This window comes from Cardiocondyla obscurior, linkage group LG13 (assembly GCF_019399895.1).
Source record: "Cardiocondyla obscurior isolate alpha-2009 linkage group LG13, Cobs3.1, whole genome shotgun sequence".
Lineage (NCBI taxonomy): Eukaryota > Metazoa > Arthropoda > Insecta > Hymenoptera > Formicidae > Cardiocondyla > Cardiocondyla obscurior.
Genome location: NC_091876.1, coordinates 4,335,630 through 4,356,779, shown reverse-complemented (window position 1 = coordinate 4,356,779; position 21,150 = coordinate 4,335,630). Strand labels below are relative to the sequence as shown.

At 31.8% G+C, this 21,150-nt stretch overlaps 1 protein-coding gene across 2 annotated transcripts in view; it reads right to left on the bottom strand.

The window, feature by feature from the left end:
* Ip6k (Inositol hexakisphosphate kinase) overlaps nt 1-21,150 on the bottom strand; it is a 129,350-nt gene that overhangs the window by 90,370 nt on the left and 17,830 nt on the right. The gene's annotated exons all lie outside the window — the stretch shown is intronic.

Sequence of the window (21,150 nt, the reverse complement as noted above, 5' to 3'; positions counted from 1 at the left end):
GGTTTAGTCGGTAGTGGGCAGCCTCGCGGCATAAGACCCGAGCCCGACATAATTTCTCCTTTCCCCAGGAGAAAAGGTATGCGTAAAGGCATTCCCCCACTATAAAAATAAAAAAAATAAAAAAAAAAGTATCAAGAAATTCGGTTCATTCCATTGTCAGAATGATATTCAAGCTTCAATGAAGCAGCGAAATGTTTTCGCATTAATATGCCGAAATCTCACTTGCTTTTATTCCAAGTTGGTTGTCATACCTATCATACATGTCATATGTAGCAGGGATTATTATATTATTTGTCACAGCTAGATATTTATCAAAAATTGTAAGATCAGCAGAAATATTAATTCGCATTTTTAATAATATCGAGTCACTGTATAGTGATCAATGAGAACAGCGATGAAAATAAATTTAAAATATTTTGCTAATACGTTTTATAACAAATATAGTATTTTCTGTATCTACAAATTTATTGTTTTTTTTTATTAATAAAATATAGTACAAATAGTTCAAATATAAAATTATTTTTAAAAAATCAGTTTTTAATTTTTGTTATAAATTTTTTTATGTTGCGTCAAACAAAAAAAATTTTTTTTATTTCTAAGTATAAAAATGTATAATTATGATGAAAGTGTTTTTTTTATTGCTTTTAGTTGTAAATATTTGAAAAAAAAATTGCCATTAATTAATTTCAAATTTCACTATTAAAAAGAATAATGAAAAAAAACAATAAATTTTTTTTAATTACTAGTAAAATGATTTATGAGATTAAGACAGAAATGTTGATGAAATTATTTTTATTTGGTACTAAATTAATCTATGCAGTACCACCGATTAAAAACTCGGTAAGAACTCATTTGGCATGCCTATCTGACTATGCTCTTTGTTAAAAAAAATTAATAGTAACCGGAAATCTACTTAAAACTAATTCTAAAACACTTGCAAAACTACTGTTAAAGAAGTTAGTACGGCCCCCGTAAAAGTGATATAAAATAGTGATATAAATAGTGATATACATATGTACAAGAGACTTTACATCCTCGTAGAAAATATCTCGTAAGCTTAATTTAACCAAAAGGGATGTTAATAAAAATTTTTGCCCATTAAATAGTAAAGTAAGTCTTGTGCTCAATTCACTATTTAACCCGTATCCTGCGGTACTCGCTTTTCCTATATTCGGTTTCCTCACTACGCAACACTGGTAATTGGAAAACTTTTGCTAAATAAAGGACAGCTTTTCAAGGGAATTTTTTCCACCGATATCAATCGCAAAACTTTATTGGGTTCGGGAGTGAAGCAAAAAATGAATTCGTTTCAGCATTGTTTGAACGCGAGCAAGCTTGAGTATCGCATTGCGTTATTTCGTTTTTTCTCCCTTTCTATGTGTGAATGTGTATTTTGGCTCTCTATGCTCTTCGTACTTTAACGTTTGAATTTGGTTGACATTTCGTTCACCATTTTTAGTAACTGTCGAATACATTGCACACGAAATGACCGATAATAACAGATAATATTAAAAATGTGCTGAACGTTTCATAATTTTTCTTTAATATCTAATATCTCTTAAAAATAAATATTAAAACCATTTGCAAAACGAGATCTTGTCTTATATCTGTAAAAATTATAAACTTTAAAGTTAAGAATGCGGCCAATATGTAAGTATAATTAACACGATGGCATTAAAAAGATAATAATGGTATCTTATATCAAGTAACACCAAATATTTGTTTGAAAATATACATAAAATTCAAACTTGTAGCTACAATTCCTATGACGTTGGTTTGATTAATAAATAATGACGTGAATTAATCATACAATGTGCAGCAGTTCGCAAGCAATGCTAGTCAAGTTTCAGCTTAAATTTCACACCGACAATTTGCTATTAATTTATGAGCCTGTTCATTCACAATTACAATGTTGATCAACAAAATTTGTAGCGTAGAGAGAAGCTGTTTTCCCAGCGGAAATTCATGCTTTTCGCAACGCCATAGAAAGTAATTGATGTTTCTTTAGAACGCTCGTTATTATTAAAAAAAAAAGACCGATATTATTTTTATACCTTTCCGGGATTAAATTTTGGAATCAATTTTTATTCTGCAATAAACTACGCAAAAATACGTATGTTTCTGGCAAAATACGTGAGAAATTTTCACGATTGACTTGTCAGGTGGTGCATAAAAATGAAAATTCAATAAATACACGTATATCGCACAACGAATTGTATTTTCATAGCAAGTGTTCGCACGTCTCTTGAAAGGTTCTTCAAATTTTTATAGTACCCGTGGCATTTCACGTATTGTGTGACATATCGCAACTTTATTCAAACATTATTAAACGATCAATAATGATTTCAAAAGATTTAAATGTCTACATTTGTATTTGTTGTACAATTTTATGTACGTAAGTAGAATAATATTACATTTTATACCAAGGTATAAAAAAAAAGAGCTAAGTATACCTAACTTTACGACCGTACACTGGAAGACTGAGACGCGATGGAAAATTTAAGCGACACAGTGCCGCGACAGAGCGCGGAATAATTGATATTCATTTGCTAATTGAATGAAACACGTTCTCCGTGGAAATCAATAAGTATTTTAATGATTGAGTAATAAGGGAATTATTTCATTGGTTCAAAATGAAGTATCAAGACAAACTCACGATGCAAAGATATCTTTGATCTCAATAAATGTAAGACAAAATTATTAACAACAAAGTTAAAAAAAAAAAAAACTAAAGTTATTAATAATAAATTATATAAAATATGATAGTTATTAACAACCGTAACTGATCATATAATTTATTAAAAAATATTATTTTGTGCATACCGTTTGCATTAAAAATACGTCAAATTAATAGAAATATATAGAAAACTTTGTGTTACTTTTATTAAAGAACCCGTTGCGAGGCATCGCAAGTAAATGCGAAAAGAAGTGTCTCTGTACAAGATTAAGAAATTGTCTAGCGACGGGAAAAAATAGTTAGCCTGTTGAAGAAGTTGAAGACAGATCTCACTCGTTAATCATAATCACAAACTTCGTTTCCTTCTTCGCGCCGGTCAACTTATGTTAGTCGAAACATTTTATTAATACTCGTGTGCACCATACCGCAACAGCGTCCATCATACACACCGCAAAGTTACGAAAAGTTTAATAAGAAATAAACAGGAAGGAACGAAATAACAAAATTTCATAAAAAACTAAACTGGTAATAGACGTCAAGTGTAGTAAGGAAAGAAGGCGGTGTCTCTGGAATCGGGCCGAAATGTGCAACTAATTCCGAGCACTGCTTTAGTAAATCAAATAAAAATGCCTGGAGAATGCATAACTATTCATTTCCTCATATTTGACTCTCAGTGTTTTGCAGTTTCCGACCCGAGAGAAGATTTTCGAGGTAAAATAACCAATTACTCTCGTGAGAAAATACTATTAGGATTTTACGATAGGTCCGTTTGGCATTTTGCCGATAATACCGTGAAATATTGACCGCGATTATGTTTCATTAAATGTTACCTAAATACACGATTAATGACGCCCTGCGTATACACGAATAGATAAAATCACGCGTATGTGCGATCGATTAATCCTACGTGTACAGAACACATTTATCGCCGCGGCTCAGAGGAACAATTGAATCATTCATCCAAATTAATCCGAAACTTTATTGTTTATTGAAATAATCAAGAAAATTTCTTCCGCAAATTTCCGACTATAAGATCAATTTAAAATTAAGCCTTTAAAACGAAATAAACATATAAATTTATATGCATTTTGTCTAATTTTATTACAATAAATTGACACTGTACGATACTTTGTACTTCTTTGTAATATTACTTCTTTTTTATAACGATATTTAATTCTCTATGCGTTGTTAAAAAATTTTATTTTATACATATGTATGTGCATAGAATTCAATTAACCGTGTATAATTATTGAAAGAGCAAATCTACTATTCAATAAGTAATTTTATCAACAAATTACAGTAATCAAAGTTATACGATAATAAGTATATTTTATAACAAATTATTAATAAAAATATTGATTTGTGAAAAAGAAAAAAAATGTATTTATGGTTAGCGGCTTTGAAAAATATTTTGCAACATATGATCCACCTAGGTATTTCTTCGAGATTGTAAAAGCTACGAGAGTTTTAAAATGTTTAATGCACTATGGTGGAATCATAAATGGTGCAGTTTGCTAAAAGCAACGATGTTATGAGTTGTTAAAACATTAAATTTGAATAATGCACTCGCATGAGATAACGCTGTGCATAAAAAATTTATTTTTATATATAGCGTTATATATAACTTTTTAACAGCTAACATTTGTTCTCGCGGCACTAAATAAGCGTAGCGGGAAAACCAATCGATATTGCGAGAATACAATAAAAATCTCTACGTCTCCTTTTCAAATAGAGAAAAATAATTATTATTTGTAAATACTTATTTTATTTTTAATAGTAACAAATTATAGAATTAGAGATTTAATCGGGTGGCTCATTAAATTCGCAAATTTAAAGAGTGGTGTTCGATGCATTTGCGGATACGATACTACAACTGTGTTTAACCATGCGCCCACGAGCTTCTACGGCTGATTTGCATTTGACTTGCGATTTAAATGAGAGTAAAATTGAAAGCAATTTTTCTTTTTTCTCTCGAGGCTGCAACGGCTGCTCTGACCAACTTTTCGCGGCAAAAATACCGCGCACGAGTTCCAAGCATATTAAGTATACGAACGCTCGGGCGAGTAATTTCACGCCTTCCAATGCTCATGAAAAAGATCCTCGTGTTACTATTACTACACCCAGGACGGCTTTAGATTCTGGACAAAATTCTATAGAGTTATGTAAATGAGATCTTTTGTAGAATTACGGACTATTACAGCAAATAAACTGTTCAATTGTAAATAAAAATGCAATTGCGAAATACGAATACATTGCAAATGAATAGGTTTAAAAGAATTTGGCGAGAGAATAAAATTTACATATAAAATTTAGGTACGTACTTATTCACAGCCTGATAAAAAATAAAATTGATGATAATTTGAAGAAATGAATCGTTCTTGTATAAATGCAATTCTAATCGCGCTAACATTACATTATTCTCGTTTCTTAGTTTAACTTAAAACTCCCGCTGTGCTCGTTTCCTGCGAATTGATACTGACATTCGTGAGAAATACTGAGAGAAGTGAAATGAAACGAGAGAAGTCCGATTTAACGAGCCGTTGGCAACGTTACAATTGAAAATAGAAAAAAAAAAAAACATGTTCCTTGCAAGGAATTTCAATAAAGTTTTAATAAAATAAAATAAATGTTCAAAAGTAACATTAAATCAACTTCTCGTTTAAAAGCTTTAAAATTAATGCTAATATGCTATATCTCATGATATGATAAAAAAAGAATAAAGTAACCGAAATAATGTGTCGTTTGAGAGTTGATTTTGCGAAACTCAAAGGGAAAAATACATTCTACATATTCTAAATTTCTATCCATATAAATTAGAAGACTGAAATTAGAATCTAATTAAAAGTAGAACTACAAAATGTCTGCGAACAAAGATAAAATTAAATCCTTCTATTTGTTTTTACTATCGTTTTCAAAGGAGATTAGTATATGCGAATGAATTTCAGTTATTTGCTTTTATGAGGGCGTAGCTCGTTTAATTAGTTCTCGAACAGGTGGCAACTTGTGGCGGGCAGGTTACCAGCTATACATTCGCATTTTAATGACTCTCAACACGTACTAGAAACTAAACTGAACTTTAACGCTAGACGAAAGACTATCCACGTTGTCGTGTTGTAAACGCTTATAAATACTTAAACACTTGTAAATAATTCTTATACAAAAATATTCTATGAACACCATAAAATATCTTAATAATCTAGAAATTAATTAAAATATTTTATACATTTTTACAATAGTTATATGTATAAGAATTGAAAAAAAAAAATTGGGAACATTTATTTCAGAATCAGTTTTAGTCATTTTAAATTTTTTAAAATTTAATTTAATTAAATTAAATAATTCTATATCATTTTTATTTAATTTAACAAAAAAAATATTTTTGACCCAAAACCAAGTTTTATTTAATTTAAAAATAAAATTAGACCATTAAATTTAAAGAAAGAAATTGGGACCATTACAGGATGTACATGCATAGCGTACATTGAATTATGTTGCCTTAAAAGAAAAGAAAAAAAAATAAATTTGTTAAACTCCACTTTGTTGCGATCGTTTACTTTTAATATACATATATACCTGAATACGAATCAGAGGTTTAATATGGAAATTGCTGTAATTAAAAAATTTTGTTGATATACGTAGCGAAAGGCTTTGATGGAAAACAGCGAAGAGCTTTCAACGTGGAAAACGCATTATGATAACCGCATTAATAATCTTCTCTCTGCCGGATTACCTACTCTACTTCTGTGTAGTTGTTTTAAGAGCTTCCGATAATTAATAAAACTCGGTACAAATAAAGATCTTCAAAGTTAAGCTACCTAATGCTCGCGACCACTTCCCAGCTAATGGTATCTTCGAAATTACCATTACAAAAATTTATATACGACATCACGTACCATCTCGTCCATTATAATCTAAATTTCAATATGTATTACAAAAATGTACTTTTATTATTATTAAAAGAAAATAAGCGTAGTAAGATAAGAGGGAAGTTATCTTCTCTCATATGCGGAAACACAAGAGTAGCCTTAATTTTCAAACAGTGAAATCTGCTTTACTTCGAGCACTTCCTTATTTTTTAAATTAATAATATATAAATAATATGTAATAATATGTACTTCTTGCCAATGTCTCAATATAGAATAGAAGAACTAACATACATAGCATGGAAAATCCTGACCAATTAGTATCAAAATCCGAATAACGAAAAGATAAAAGCAATTTAAGAACGAGTGCAGCTACATATTAATGAGATTATCGAAAATTTATATAACGCTTCGCGAGGCTCAGAGCGATGTTTCATAAATTTACAATTCAGACAAGAGTTTCATGTTAAACACGAGGTATTAAACAAACACCGTGTGAATTTCAAGTTTATGTAAGACCGCGACGCATTGTACGGAGTGTTCAAAGTAATGCCCTATGATGTTTACATATTTCAACCTTTTGTGTACGCTATCTATGTACCTATTCCGAAAGAGACGTTTGCTTTCTTCCCACGTAATTGTGCATTATTTCGTCTATTAATATTGAGAAAGGAGAGCACAGAAGCGGTCATGTTTACTTTTAATCGTCATTTGGTACGTCTACATTGCATTCTCGATCATATACTTTTAATTTCGCAACGCAATATTTTTATAATAACCTTTTATCTCCGCTACGCTGTGATTTCTAATGGATTTGTTAATTGATTGCGTCGAAAACGTTAATGAAAGTATTTGTCAATTTTTTAGAGATATGTTAAGTATTTACTTATCAAATTTAAAGAATAGCCCAGCAAGTTAAGAATTTTCAAAGCACTGGAGTAAAAGACTTTTCAATAATTTCAATTTTCAACGATTTGCCGATAAAATACGATTTTTCTAAAACGGTTTAAGAATTATCTATTTCGCAAATTTTGAATGCAAAACACAAAAGCCACCGAGCTAATTGAAAGCTCATCAATGTTTGCGTAATCCGCCTAATCCGCTTTGTAATCCGCCTAAGTCTCTGGGACTTACAATTAAATAAAAGTTTCTTCAAACCACTGTTCATCCCGATTTACTTTTCATCGCGTTGTTTCTGCTCGCAATCTTTATTTTCTCTCGATACTTAAACACAGTTTCATTCATCGATATTAATATAGTATATTTTTTAAAACGTTAATAAATTATAAGGGCAGTTCAGCGGAGTTGAGAGTGTAACATTTGTTCAAGAAGAGAATTTTAGTTGTAATTGTAGTTACGTGTATATTGACGTTTCGCCAAATTAATGACTTTCCTAATTATCAGTACGATGATGTGCGTTACACATTAGGCGTGTAATATAACGCAAAATACACATACACAATAACAATTATCAATAATACATCTCTAATTTCACAGCTAACGAGAAGTAAGCTCCAATTAGAACGCAAATTGCCAGAACGATGCTCTTTTTTGCGTTTCGATTGATCACCAATTTCAAGCTATTTGCAATCTAACGACGACAAAATGTTAATATTAGATGTGACGCATTGTCATTGGCAATTAATTAAATATTAAATTCCATTATTAAATAGTAAGTAATTTGTGATAACCGTTATTCAGTGTAAAGTGCTGTTCAGACTTTCTTTGAATTTAATATCTTTTCACAATGTGCTAAATATTGTACAATATTTATAACCACTCGGTTATTATTAATACTTTTTTGACAAACAAACGATAAAAAATAATATGCGATTAACGTTAAAAGATATTTACCCAAATTAAGTATTATTAATAAATATTTTAATTATGAAATTGTAATGACTTATATTTATATCACTTAGAGTGAAACGCTATCCTCTCATTAAGTAAGTTTGTCGCTAGTAGACGAAAGTTTCGGAACGTAACACTGCTTCTCGGAAATCACTATAATTAAACTTTATTGCATTCCGTTGATTGAAATTTTGAAATGCGAATAATACATCGTCACAATGAGCGTTCAAGATGGTATTTAATTAGATAAAAATCTACTATTAAAATTCGACAGTAATTAATCACCGAATAATTTAGTATAATAATCGAAAAGATATTATCACGGGCATATAATAATGTACTATTAGTAAAGGTAATTTTTTATCTTCACAAAGCTATACAGATTTTCCGCTGTAACGTGACCGTACTTACAATTACTTTACAATCACGTTTAGTGCATCTCAAACAATAAATCTTTAGAATCAATTCTCCACACTTACTTCACGTCGTAAAAAAGTAAAAAGCGAACCGCATAAAAGATTGGAACATATCGATCAATAGAGTGCAACGCCAAGTAAAACGAATGCGTTGAGTACGCAATCACATCCTACAATTTGGAGGAGACTTTCGCAAAGCACCATTTGTCAAATGACACGTGCACAACTTCGCGACACTCTTTTATCTGTTAGTTATCAAAGAAGAAAATTTCACGAGGATGATTTAAAGATAATATTGGAAAAATATTTTACGTACGTATTTCTTTAAAATCGATATAACCTCGCAACGTCTTGACGTTTACCTTTACAATACTTTAAAGACTGCAATGGACAGTTAATAAAAAAATTCTCTTGGAAAAAAAAAAGTCTAGCTCCGGGAAATGTGAGAAAGTTCCAACTGTAAATCCTGAATTTTCATGAATCTGTTTTGTATTTAATAACGATATAACACACGAATTTAAAAAAGACAAACGGTATAACTTAGTATTTATATTCATTTCATCAGATATATGTATATATTTTTTACTTTAAAAGAAATTTCAAGCGAATTACATATCGTCAATTCTACGCTTCAAATGGTATCTTTTTGAATTCGTTGAAAATTTAATTTAAATAAACAGCAAAGCACCATAGAAACGAACGACTAATAACAACAACTATGCTTACGCACGGAAGCGATAATCTTACAAATTCTTCGCATTTTCAGCGTTACTACACTATTTTCGGAACATTGAGATATTTTGTTTATCACAGCTAAAAACTGTAGAGGAATTTTCCGCGCCTGTTTTACACGGTACTCTCTGAATCTTAATCGTGAATTTCGAATAAAAACTTGAGCGAAATACTGTCGTAAAATAATATTTTATTATATGCATATATCATTTTGTTTGTTACGCTTTAGACTAAAAACTTTTTAAATTTGTAGCGTTCTTTTTTTTTTTAAGAAATGTTTAGTCATAGACACGAGTGACGATTTTAATTTATTTTTATGTCACTAAGATGTGACAGAATTTCGATAATTTTATTAAAAATTAATTTTCCAATTTTTCTGCAAGTCTTTTTAATTTGCATTACGTAAGCAAGCCTATACAGCGTTTATAAGTAATTAATCGTTTGTTTATTATACATTTGTATTCAAAATTAATTTATTCGGCATGTTAATACGTTCCGTTTTAATCGGTTAGTTGTAAATCGAGTTATCTATGATTATCGTCGGCTTTTATTACCGGTTTAATGGTTTGTATAATGATAATTAATGATCCAGAAAATGGTGAAAGCTTTTAATATCGTTAGATAATTTTGACAGCGCGACAATACGATTACGCGATATAATCGACTCACATTTTTATCATAGAATGCGGTTCGTGCAAGGGAAAACATGATGTATAGTGTTAAAGTACAATGCACGATCACATTGTCGAAGCATGCAAAGTTTGTTCGTAAAACAATCTGAGAGTAACTCAGGGATGTGGGTTCCATTTACGCGAGAATACTTGAGAAAGTGATCCTGGTGAGTGCTTTTATACCTAATCTCTGGATCGTTCTACCTCACTATCGAGGCATGTCTGATAAGCCATCGTAACACAAATCAATTATGTCGTCATTAAATGTCACCCCGAGGTCGGGTCGCAGAGACGGCCTGGCCTCTCTTAATGGATGGTTCTCTTTAAACCGTAATTTCGCGGAGATGCATTATGTCACGAACTAATTAACTTGATCGAGTCGACAGTGAAATCTTATTTAATAATGTTACACGATATTAGGCCCAAATTTCAAATAAAAAAAAAAAAAGAGTTCAGCGTTGAATATCATTAGCAAGTCAATTTTTGTTAGATACATAAGTTTGTAAACTAAGTTGAAATTATTTGTTAAATAAAAATAACCAACGCATACTCACGCACGTACGCAGCGCGTATGGAGAGAAAGTAGGAGGGCAAAAAGAAGGGAGTACATATGAATGACGTGAAAAATGTCAAGCACGAAAGATTGATAGTTGAATGAAGGAACGTTAGCAAAGAGATAATAAATTTAAACATATATGTGTACATATGTATGGAGCTACTTTGTCGTATGTAAAACGTTTTGCAATTCAAAAAGAAATCTTTTCAAAAAATATATGTACGGAATCTAATTGAAATTCTTCACAAGTCATACAACGTTCGATCCGGAAGAAGTGCAATTTATAATGGAAGAAAGATTTCACGTTTAACGGAGATACGTGGTTAGCATTGATCATGAGCGCAACGCAGCGAACTCTTTTTAATCGGATTTCTTGTTTAACACAATTCGTAATATAACAAGTAAAGCTTAATGGTATGTAATACCGTTTGCAAAAGATTATATTAATTGATATTTATTATAGTAGATATTAATTAAATAACAATTTTATAGAAAATTTGAAGCTAAAATTTATTCAACTTGGCAGCTTAAAAACTAATTTGGATATATGTAAATATGTAATATTATACAAATTACATTACGTTTACATACGTATTATACAAAATGTAAAAATAAATTAAAAACAGTGCAGTTAAACAATACAACAATAATATGATTAATTTCAATTTGTTTTAAGTGAGATATCTTTTGCTATACCAACGCGATTCAAAATATGTTTCAGTTTAATGCACTTGAAGTACTCATAAACATATTAATTACCGACAGATCACGCCAGCACTGCGTTATACTAATATTATACCGGTGACTGAATAATTTTCTGTCCGCACAAATATGGAGATGACAATTACGAATTCGCAATGGGCATGCCGATGCATTAAGAGAACAAGGTGGGTATTTCTAATTAATTACGCAGTAGGTTCATCTAACGACTAACGAGCATTCTGCAATCTAACGTGCGCCGCCTGCTTCTGTCGCCTGTCTTTGTGCGCCGATTTATATCGCCAGAATTTCAAGCGAAAAGATTAATGTAATTAATTATCTTATGTGAAAAGCTTCAAAGGAGTTATTATTAAGGGCAAAACATTCATCAAGCCTACATAATAAGCCTACATAATAACGGATTATAAAATAATGGCTATTCGTTTTGACTTTAATAAAGTATTATGATATGTAACTTTAAACATATAAATATCATTTATAAAAAAAAAAATATTATTACGAAGATACATATTTCTTCGATGAATGGAAAAAGATTCGCGAGAATTCAAATAGCACGAAAATTGGACATTCTAAATGATACTTGGAATATTTCTTGTAGCAAAATTTTCCACGTTTACTAGTACGAAATCGTAATCTGCTCATCTCTAAATATATCATAGCTATTGTTGAAGTACTTTTGGATTTCAGCCAAAAAAGTTATTTCGAGATTTATTGCTAACAAATTCACCGCGTTGAAATAATTTTTTACATATTTCATTTTTAAATTTTGCTTGCCATCTTGGTTTGTAAATCAAGTTCGCTAGGGAATTAAATTACAATTTCTATGTAAAATAATTTCGATTTAAAATTATTTAAATGAAAGTTCCAAAGATCAACGGCAAGAACGAAAGCGCACAATTAAAATTTTTCTTTTTGATATAAAATGCGTGGTTTAATATTACGAATAAATAAAACCCGATATTTAACTACGGAAACACGAGTTCGAGATCTTCAGGTAACGGGATCGTACTGCCGAGTTGCAGTACAAATAGCATTACGTTAAATAGTTTAGCCGCTATTATCTCGAAACAGGTATTAACCTTGCGCGACAGCTTTTTTCCTCCGGACCCGGTTTCAATTATAAAAGCGTCGTTAATACGATCTATTCCGCTACAACGAGCAGCGGTACCGTCTTTGCGATCCATCTACGCACCTACCTCATTAGTAGCATTAACACTGCCAATCCTCATCCAGGAGGCGGTTAACAGGGTAATTATGCACTTCAATGATTTTGCGCAAAGGTAGATATATACGTGAATTCGTGTTATATGTACAGACACGTACGAAAGCACAGTGTGGTAGCACATACGTACGTACATGTATGTACAAGTGAACAAGCATGCGTAGGCATGAGAAAATACACGAAACCCCTCGAGTGTTTCATACCCCATTCGCGCCTCGTGGAATATTTGTGTCCGTTATTATTAAAGAGGATTATCTATTGATAAAACTATCGAATCAAGCTATCGTGTCGCAATTTGCGTTAACGCAAATTCAAATCTGAATTAATAATTTCGTCATGAAGACTTTATCGTTAATGCACCTCTCTCTCTCTCTCTCTCGTTTCAGCTTTGATCCTTCAGAAGGCATGGCAAATCGCATTCAACGGCCCAATTTGCGTCAAATTACTAACAACTCACGTAACGTGTAACACTCACGAGGCGCATTTTCAGTTTTTGAAACTACTGTAATTAGCAGGCACAATAACGCGTTTCTATGTTCCGTACTGTGCCGTACATGAGCGCTTTTACGATTTGCGGCAACCGACGGCACGAGACGCTGGTTATACGCGACCAAAGAGATTCAATTGTAGAACATATATGTATACATACGTATAGGTGATATTAGTTTCACAACAATCTTTTCTTTTTTTTTTACCATTTTTTAAACAAAAGTTTGTAAAATATTTACGAAACTATGCACAATACTTTGCGTATTGTGAAAATTATTAAATATAAAACAGTTTTCTTTAACGTAAGAAAAGCAAGAATAAGTGACACGCACAGATTGCATGTTTTGTAATATCTATATTTTATGAAAAAAAAAAAAAAGAATCTTTGTACAAATAAATACCTAAGACATCAAAAATTTATATTTAATTATAAATTTATCGTTACTCAGGCAATACACGAAAATTTAAACGCAAGTTACAATATCTGTTGTGTTCTATTATATGTAAAAAAAAGTTGCTACAATATATTTATACCCCCTGCACAATTCTATTTATTAAATGGATTGAATCAATCAATCGCCTTTTGTACATTTTATTTTATTTTATTATTCATCTATGGTTGTACTTTTTACGAAAACTTTTTTTTTTTATACAATTTTGTTCCTTTACTGCTTCGAATTTGAAAGAGCACGTTTCTTTGTACGATATATTTTTCATCATAGAAAAAAACCAAAAGTCTATTGAAAGAATCAATTTATTCGACTACACAATTCTAATTCACCAACGTTCTCCTCTGTTATACTGTAGTAAAAATAGCGTGAAGGACCATTCTTCCATAGTGAAAACAAAAATGGTTTAATGGCTACATCGTGTAAATATTGGATAATGTAAAAATACATACTAGCAGATGGGCTGCACCTACTCTACAAATGAATATGACCACGCATTCACGATGATACCATGCGTGTTTTTCCCGTAATCTGCACCTGAGGCAATTCCATTGCAGTCATCCAATTACATTAATACAGGTATCATGCTCATTCATTTATTATTTTATTGTATCATAAATAAAAAAAATAACTTTTAAAGGGAACAACAATATCTTTTTTGCTTTAACAAATTTATAATTATTACCCACTTGCACTTTCTTTACGCGTAAATATATTCCGCAAGATTTTATTCTTCTTTTCGTTTAATTAACAAATACATTTTTGGCCTGCGATTATGAGAAATAGAATCAAATACCAGCTGCGAAAATACGAAATATCCACAAAATTTCTACAAGTCTCTTTCTGTAAACCTCACAAACGTGTATTCTGTTCAGTTTCTGATATGTGGAATGAGATAGTAGTGGTAAAGACGTCTCGCGCAAGCCTACGCTACCTACCCGCGTGCCGAAGGTCAACGTTTATTATTTATAATTTCAACCACTGTGGAATTTAACGCGTTATAAAAAAATTTATACCGAATATTATCTGGAAAATTTATCGAACGTTCGACTGAATCAATCACGCGACCACTTGAACGCGACAGCAAACCGCGCGCTTTGCAATGTTTATTTAATTATTACAAAAAGAACAAACAGTAATAATTAAAGTAATCAAAATATTAAAGGGACGTGCAAACGTGAGACTTGCAATTAATATTAAGAAACGTGCTAGCGTTGGATATAATTTTTTAAAAAGGTTAATTTAATAAAAGGAATCTTTGTTCTGCGATTGCTTCGGCAACAAAAAAAATTATTTTTTGGCTCGTATCGTAGCGAGATCTAGTGCTCGCACCAAAGAGATTGTCGTAGGTCAACCGGGTGATGCCCTCGCACCGCGCCACGCGGCCAGCTGCTCATGTCAGCTGCTGACACTGCTGGCAGAGGCACGAGAGCAGGGATAAAATAGGTCAGCGTCAGCTGAAGCTGACTTACTTTCCGACTGTCCCTACCTAAATTGCCGCATAACGCATAACCGTCTGTGAGTCCCGGCATCATGCCCGTAAACAACGATACGTTGCGCAGCGATAACGCGATAGAGAAACGCGCTCTGTAATTAGTTGAATTTATAAAGGGTACATTTTCTTTAATTCTAATTGAATTTACTTTCATTATGACTTTTTTTTTAGTCTGTTTTTTGAGCGATTATTCGACAAAATGCATGTAAACTGAATTCTCACGTCGCGATGGCGAAAAGTCTGAAAACGATATTATGCCCAAGAAAAAAAACTTTATTTGCTTTTGTTGTGTACGATAAGCGATGCAATAATTTACTAAAGTAGATTAAAATATGCAAAAGCACGCTATCTTAACAACAAATTGTATTTTTACTTTAATTTACATCTTTTTCGATATAAATTGTATATTAACAATTCCAAAGAAACATGCCAGCTTAAAAAAAAAATTATTTAAAAAAATAATAATTACTTATATGCATTGGCACGTTAATTTTTTTAAAGTAAAAATTATATCATTATTTTAATGACCGGTAGATAAGACGCAAATTCGACTAGTGAACTAGTATCAAGAAAACAAGCAAAATCTCCTCCTTCTTTCGTTATTCTGGCCACGGTATATGAAATTTCACGCTTAATAAGCAATTTTTCTTATACCAGAGACGATGATAAAGTACTGTAGGATTTACAATCCTGACACAGCACTGAATATGTATATTCTTCCTTTCATCCCTATCATCTTTTCAAAGAAAGTCGACAAGCTTATTTTATATGAAAAGAAAAAGAAAGTTAATTAAAATTTCTTTTATACCGCAAGAATTAATATGTGTTACGGATATATTTCTTTATTTTTTATTGAGACTCATTGAGTCTCTTTATTCAGATTTAACAAGTAAAACTTGCTGATATTGAAAAAACCTTCGACGAAAAACGGTTCAAAGAGTGTTTTTGAACTGCAATTATAAATCAACTGATAAAATTACATTTTAATTATTCTTTTCTCGTAGAGAAATAATGCCAATCTACATAATGCAAGAGCCACTTAATCAGCGAATTATGATCATTTGTCGCGGTCTACCTAATAAGCGCGCGCATCAATTCTCCAAGTGTCGCTCGTATATTTAGTCAGGGACTGTCGAATCGATTTCTCTTTCTTACAACGATTAACGTATTCTCGCAATACATATACCCATGTAAAATGCAAATTCAACATTTTTTCCAAATATGCAATCTTTTTTGCCATCACCGGATCAGAACGACCTTTCAACTTTAGCATTTATATAAGTTTTGTATATTACACCTTTGTGATTTTGATTGTTAAAAAGTAACGTTGTTTTGCATATATATTGCGTAACGCATTATAACACACTATGTAGTCGATAAGTGATTAAATATAAAAGGAAATCAAGTTAAACGTGCGTGTCGACAGGATTTTTCACGCGAGCATCGCTTTATAAAACGTTCGCTTGAAAGTGCGTCGTCAAACGATAAGGTCCAACAGTACTAAAACTCATTACACGCGGCAATTCGAGATATATTAGCGCGACAGATCAGAACACGTTTATGGAGAACTTTGGGTGGAACTCTAAAGAAACGCTGGTCCGACGCAAACAGCTGTATCGTGTCCCCTCCCCCCATTCTAAGCTTTTGCGAGAATGCTAGCTACTTGGTAAATGAAACTCGCAACTTGCTGTGGATACGAAAGTACAATTAAATTCTTAATCTTGTCACCTCTCAAGTCGACACAGATATGAAAGTAACATTTTAATATCGAATCTCTATATATATATATATATATATATATATATATATATATATATATATAAAAAAGAGATAAAAAAATTACATTGTTACCCGATCTTTGCCGCTTTTTCGCGATGCCAAAAATGTCAACTTAATTTTTATTATTATAGAGAACGGGGAGAAAATCAGTCATCGGCAATCCGGCCGGCGCGGTATATACATGCGGCACATGTAAAAAAAATCAGTCTTCGGCAATCCGGCCGGCGCGGTATACATATACACGCGGCACATGTGAAACTCGACGCACACGACGCTAAAGTCGCGTTCGCTAGCTGCCGTCGCCGCAGCAAACGCTACATCTACCATTCAGTGTACATACGTTCATACGGAACTCTGCCAACTGCGTGCCGCTTGATCGCAGGCAAAAGAATCGATGAGTCGTGGACGTTAAGTCGCACAAGAGCGACTTAATAGTTTTATAGTTTTTGTAATTGTTTCAACGAAATAAATATGATTAATGTTGAAAAGCCACAATTTTTCTTTATTTCCATGCATATGAATCAACGCTATCCAACTGTGCAAGACACGGGTGTATGTAGCATTACTTTTTACGGAGGAAGCGAGAGACTTCGTGAAAGAAGCGCAACATGCCAAGAGTATATTCTCCCGTTTATAAGACATATTCCCCGCACAGCAATAAAGTTCCACATTAATAAACGACAGTGGATGTCAAGTAAATTATTCTGTCTCCAACACCTCTAACGTCAAGTTTTAAAAGAATGTATGTACATGGGTTTCATATGGCACGTGAAAGTAGTTAAAAGGGATTTTATCTTCATCGTGTAGTAAAAAAAAAAAAAGAAACTTGATCATAAAAAGAATGAAACATTTATATTCAACGACACGAATCACGCGGCAAGAAAATTTTAATATTTAATTGTTTCAATTATGTTAGACATTACGGCCTTTAAAGCATTTTACGAAATTTCGTAATATTTATTAAAATTTTATATATTAAATACCCGGTTCAATCTTCATATTTTTATTTAATATAAAAACCAAATATAAAATCAATATCGTTTTTTTCAACTTGTTAACATAAATTATAACACCATTTATTTATCCGAGTCAAAAGCGGCCGCTGTATTAATTACGTTATCAATGTTTAATCATCGTATTTAACGGCAAATAATCGAATAAAATTGGTCGCATAAATAAAGGATCCGTTTAACACGTGCATATTATTTATTGTATTGTAAATTTGTTATTATAATTTATGTTGCTTAAATGATCTATTTCTCTATTCATTACTCGCAATTTAATTGAAATTATAACTCGTGTAAATTAAAAAACGTTTATATTATACATAAATAGCGAGGAAATAATAGCTAAAATTATTAGAAGCAATATGTTGGATGATATCTAATTGTGTGATACTTGAAAAGCAATAAAATTTAAACAAACGGCGCAAAGAACAGAACGAAGGTCCGATGATAACGATTATCTGACGAGAGGGTAATAACTTTTCACACATTCGCGATTCATTCATATCTGTCACAACCCGGTGGCCGCCCGTTAAACTTTCCGTGACAGCGAATGATTTTAACGAGCTATACTATTCGTCGTGTTGAAACATTGAATTCGGAATCACCGGCATCTATTTGACGCATTTTTTGATCGATTTTGCGCAACTATTTTCAACAGCGCGCAAAGAGCTCAGATAACCTTTCTCGTTACTAAATTAACGTAACAAGAGCGTTTTCGCGTTTTTTTTCTTCTTTTAAAATTAAAATCCCACCCGTTAACAAACGATCCACATCTCTCTTGTTTTTATCGACGTATATCTCAAAATATTACGCGAATATCAAATCATATAACTTGAAAAAAAGAAAAAAGAAAAAAAAATTTAAAGTTAACAGTATTTACGCTTTAGCTTTTTTTTTTTTAATTTCGAAAATTATTTAATTTTTACACGCATGCTATATGTATACAATGTTATGCATGTGGCATGCAAAATGCATGTTATATTTTCAATTACATATGAATATCATGATATTCATATATTTAATATATGATATTCATGAAATTTTATTTTACTGCAGTAAATAAAGTAAGCCTCTGCCTTTTGTAAGTATAAAATGTGTCTTAAAATATGCTCTTTAACGCCATACAATATATCACGTTCGTCAACTGCACCCTAATTTGTCGACCAGTGCCTTAGCGAGGCCTCACCCTGTTCCCGATAAAAATAACTTTTCATTGCAGAAAGAGAATAGTCTAGACAAACTGTTCCATGTTCTTGACTGCCTAACATGCAGATACGTGGCGATACGGCACAGAATGTGTGTGTGGGTGAATATATCCTATCTTGTTATGCATGCGATGCGACTGATACACAATACAAACATTACTCGGTGACATTGTTACATATAGGGATTTGGCCACACGCAATGTAATTTGGGAAGGGACCGTACGTCTTGCGTTTGGAATGAGAGTCTGACAACGGAAGGCGATGAGAATAACCATTAATCCTTCGGGGTCGGGGATAAATCTCCAATGGTATTTTGATCGCGCTTGGGCTTGAAATCGAATCCATTTAGCTTTACGTGTCCATCATATTCATTAATTGACGTAAACGAGATGGCTGTTACTTTCCTGCGTAATTATACGCAGTATAATCAATTCTTTTCCATACCATTTCATGCTTGCATGCTTTGCATAACGAAATTTTTAATTATTTCGAAACCAATTTTCCGTCATATTTTATCGAAGGTGTTAATATTTGAAATTTTTATTAAGCACCGAATTAAAGCTTTAAGCAAAATGTAATTAATTGAAATATAAGATACGAATAATAATGAGAGGATTTTAAATTTACTTTGCAAAAATACAAGTTCTCTTCTTTATTCATAAATTATTTTTAATATATATATATATTATTACTATGTTATAAAAGTATTGCAATCGTATTACATTTCAGTTATTTTTGCAGTATAAAATTTTTAAAGAAAAGTTAAAAGCTTTTTAACTAGTAGATCAGTCAAACTTTCGATTAACTCCAATCTCTCTCTCTCTCTCTATATATATTTATAAATTTAAATCTCAGATGTTAAGATGCCTCATTTGCTTATCAATTGAGAGGAGAGCATTCATCGTGATTGCATCGCGAAAAAAAAAAGTAACCAGAAATATCGCTTAACTTTAACCTACAGTATCGAGTTACTTCCTGGAAAATTGTTTTTGACAACTTGCTGGCAATATTGAATTAAATCGCAATAAAGTATCTCGGTAAAAGCGACAGCGCTGTCTTGAATTTCCGAAGTTATTAGCTTGTGGACAACCGCACTTCCGTTTTACTACGATATTTTCAATTATAACGTGGGGTACGTCAAAGGCATTTCCCGTCTTCTCGCGAATATTAGCAATGTGTTTAGATGCTAGAAAATGTTCTTACTGTATAAACCAACAATAAACGTTGTTGTTACTCGTTGCGGATGCAACGGTATGCATTACAAAGTATGAATTTTAAATAACCAGCTGTTATTTTCTATTCAACATAGAAGGATGAAAGAGAGAGAAACCCGAGTTGAATAATCTTCAAAAAAGTATCCTCTATCATTCAAAAAAAAAAAGAGAAAAAAATAGAGACAATAAAAATGTAATTTCGACTGCATGATAAACATTATTATAAAAACCTAACATTCATAGATGTTTTTTTTTTACCTTTGAAGTGACGTACAATAAATGTATGACTTTTCCCAATTGTAAAGCGTAACTTTTCACAAAAGTGTGAAACCAACCGCGTAAATGTGCGACCATAAATTAAAAGTATATTCAATTCAAAAATAATATTTTATATTGAGTTGTTTTTTTTTTTTTCTTTTAACATTTGAAATAAATGTCGATATTTCTGAATTGCGTGCAACTGCATTTTCTTTTCGTTCTGTTTTTGTTATGTATAAAACCGATTTCAACCACCAATATTTTATTGTGAATTTCATGTGTAAATTTTAATAAAGCATTCCGCCCAGTATATTTATTACCAAGTACTTTCGCAGTGACATATGAGCTAAACATGCGCGGCTTTTCCTTCACTTTGGTATTGCTTGAATTCGCAGTTCAATGTCAATTCAAATAGAAAATAGCGCAAAGGTTTATTTGAATGAATCTAGAGACTGCAGCAGCCGCTATTTACATGTTTTGTAATTCTGAATCGATAACCTACAGAACGATAATACGATTGTTTGATATAACGAAATAACTCAATCT